Source organism: Lolium perenne, chromosome 4, assembly GCF_019359855.2.
Source record: "Lolium perenne isolate Kyuss_39 chromosome 4, Kyuss_2.0, whole genome shotgun sequence".
In the NCBI taxonomy this organism is placed as follows: domain Eukaryota; kingdom Viridiplantae; phylum Streptophyta; class Magnoliopsida; order Poales; family Poaceae; genus Lolium; species Lolium perenne.
The window spans coordinates 222,298,550-222,302,151 of NC_067247.2; the positions used below are offsets into that span (position 1 = coordinate 222,298,550).

The 3,602-nt window shown below is 41.6% G+C and overlaps 1 long non-coding RNA gene across 1 annotated transcript; it reads left to right on the forward strand.

Moving 5' to 3' along the window:
• Window positions 1-246: 246 nt before the first annotated feature.
• Window positions 247-1,665, forward strand: LOC127348844 (uncharacterized). The gene is made up of 3 exons (XR_007879977.1): window positions 247-472; window positions 555-678; window positions 818-1,665. It is a non-coding gene; the product is annotated as an uncharacterized lncRNA (long non-coding RNA).
• Window positions 1,666-3,602: the final 1,937 nt, after the last annotated feature.

Genomic DNA, 3,602 nt, shown 5'->3' on the forward strand with positions numbered 1-3,602 from the left:
GTTGTGGGTCCCACGATGATCTGGATAAGTGGAGACGTGTCCACTGCGGGGCACCAACAGCGGCCCCACTTGCTAGCACCAACCAACGTCAACTAAACGGGAATCCCCCGTCCGAGCTCCTTCTGCAGGTTTCAGACAAGGGATTGGGGAAAACTGAGGAAAAACGAAGGAGCTGAGGAAAACTGAGTATAACTAAGGACCCGAGGGCACGGAAATAGGAATCCCTAAAATTTATGCAGACACAAAGCTTTTCCCAAGGATCCACTCTTAGTCCGCCTATCACAAAGGAGGCTATGTTGCATATTGAGAAGTTAGCTGATATCAAAGCAGTAGCTCAGGGGAGTTATACACAATTGGAATTCTCCAAGTTTTGTTTCGCGCATCATCTCATATCTTAGAGAGGAGATTGATTGGAGAGGGGAGTGAAGAAAGTACCCCCTAAAATACTTCACTCCAATTTGACCATCTAAAGGTACTATGCATCTCTGATTTTGAAATTGACCTCAGCCATTGTTTTTCTAGAAATGACCTGATTTTTTTAATATTTAGCGCAGGACATAATGGTGCACCAGTTCTGGCATTTGTATTGACTTGTATCTTTGCAAAGAGGAGAATTGAACATGCAATCTTTCATTTGTTCTTTCTGCTACCGTGGGATTGAAAAGGACTCTCGTTCAGGTAATTGTTTGATTAGTTTTTTTTCTGTAAATTAAAGAGCCAAAATTAGACAAGCAATCGTGTGTGTGAGTGTGTCTGATTTTCTTCTCTCCTGTGATATGATGGTTTTGAAATAACTTTTTCTCATTACTTTCTGTAGTTTACTGAAACATAACACTTTAAGAGGCAAAATCGGGCTGATTCTCCATGACGGAGTGCATGCCGCTCTTAGGAAACCTTGTGCTGCTCCATTGAGGAGATCTCCAACGGTTTCTTTCGCATCACCAGGCGCCCGTGTCGACGGTGGAGGAGAGTGGATTCACGTCCGTGATAGCGACTACTTCGGCATGGGTGAGGGCTTCACTGCGGCCACCGCAGTCGACGTGTTTGATGTGGGAACGGGAAGCTGATTGGAGGATGAGGATGCCGGCTATGTTTGTCGACATGGGCGATAGGTGCGCCGAGGGCTCAGGTCCATGGGAGTTTCCTAAGCTCCGATAGCATGCTGGATAACAATAATGGATGCACGTCTGGTGATTTTGTTGATCCCTCGGATGGTTCTGTAACGAATGGTGGTAATCAGGGAGATGTGGTTGTTGGTGCAGAGGTTGTCGATGGTGTAGTTATCGAGCTTCCCATTGGTGCCACACTATGGAACGAATGATCATGCACATTGTGGATGTTTCGTAGTGGAATGCTGGAGATCCCGAGCTAGATGTTGCAAAATTGGCTCTTGGAGTGAATTCTACGGAAGAAAATGCTGGTCTGATAACGTGTCGAAACTTGATGTGGGTGAATCAGTTCTCGGGGTGACTCATACAAAAGAATGATGCTGTTTGACCTTAAGTTTCATTTTGTGACATTGCCTTTTCTTGCCATGGCTTGTGTGAAACCTGCAGTTTGAAGATGGGTAGAACAACCATGTTCAATATTTTAGAACAACCAGGTTTAATATTTTTGTGACTTGTACTTTGCTACCACATGTTATTTTTAGGTTTACTATTTTCAAACACGCAACATCATCGGAACAACAATATTTAGTCTTCCTTTATCTCATCGCAGTTCGATACTGATATATTTGCAAATTATCTATACCAAAGATAATGGAGTGAGGTGAAGATTGGTATGAACCAAAATGTTTGTAATCAGGACTATGACTTGGACAGTTCCTTGAAAACAAAGCTACATGTACAACCTTTATGCGTGCTTGCAAGATTGAAGATCCTAGATATGTATAGTTTGCTTCAGATCCTACAGGTACTATCCTTCAACCATAAGGTGATTCATTACCATGTAAGCATTCGTAGTGATTACTATTTTCTTCAACCGTAAGTGTTGTTTGGACTAATTAATTAGAGAAGAAGTATTTCTATACATGTATTTGCAACACCCATGTTTTCTGAGACAATAATACATCGAAAAGGAGAGATTGTTGAGTTGACAGTTATGACGACCCAGAACACAGGTGTGCGACTTACCGCAGAAGAGTAACGGGAATACCTAGAACTTGGAATCACGCAGATGCACAACAATGCTATCTTGTTATTGCCTTCAGTATTATCATATTGTATTATATTATGATATCCTTGAATTTTCATAGTGAGTTGTGAATTATATATGTGCACCGAGAAAATAAATTTGAGGACCCGTGGCAACACACGGGCATTTGTACTAGTACTCCATAGGATTCAAAAAAATTGGTGCAGATTTTGCTGAGATGCTGCCTAAAATTTATCTAGATTTAGTGAATATGCGTCAACTAATTTGGATCACAGGGAGTAATGAAGATTATGATTCTTTTTATACCGAATGAATGGATTATTACATCACTGTGAATTTTATGTTCATATATAGAAATATAATTATAAATTACACGACAATTAGATCATTCTCAACATGCATTGTCCTACTTGAACAAATGTTAAAGCAATGAAAATTTTTCTAGGTTTGTACAAACAAATTTATAAAAATCTTAGTTCAACGAGATCCTTCACGATGATGTGGATTTGACGTATTATGGATTTGGAAATTTTTAACTTAGTCAACGATTCATTGGTAGAGAAATATAAGGGAAGGAGACGATAGGAGGTAAAGGCTTGAGTTCATACATAATTTTATACATAATTTTAGAACGCAAGGGATGCGGGAGGAGGTGGGACAAAGCTAGAGTTTGCCACTAACCATATCACAGTCGACCATGACCTTCCAATATCATCCTTCTAAATAATACACATTTATTTATTTATAGGTTGTAGCAATTACCGGTGCAACACATGGGAAAATGTCCTATCTATATCTATACCTATACGTAATAATGAAAGCCAAAATGTTTCTGTCGTTCCGTTTGGTTTTGTACATCGTCAAATCATGTCCGTCCGTTCAAAAATCATGTCCGTCCGTCAGCTCAAAAAAGTATTGATGAGATCTGAGATCTAGGGTTTGGCCCGATCTCGCGATTGACCCGAAATCCAAAGGGGAAAAGGTGGGGAACACGAAGAACGCGAAGAACACGAGAAAATCACGGGGAGAACACACGCACACCACCCGATACAGTCGATACTTACCCTCGTGGCTCGATGGACCACGCCAATAGAATCACCCGGAAGAGATGCGAAGGTAGAATTCCCGGCGAGTGATTGGGGTTGGAGACGTAGATTGGTGAGGGAGAGAGAGTGGGTTGCACTAGAATCTCACTCACAAATATCCAAATCAACAAGAAGAGTGTCTTGGATTACAAAGGGGATCTAACCCTAGGGAGACAAAGCTCAAAGTAGTGTTTAAGCTCAAATTAGGTCTAAGGAGTAGAAGGGGGCGTCCTGGGTACTTATATAGGTCTACATGGCCCACAAGTCGACGAGGTACATAAGTGGACGACTTAGGCAGTTTTGGTAGAGTCAACTCGACGGATCCGATCCAGGGGCCGGTCAGACCGGACCTGGGACCGG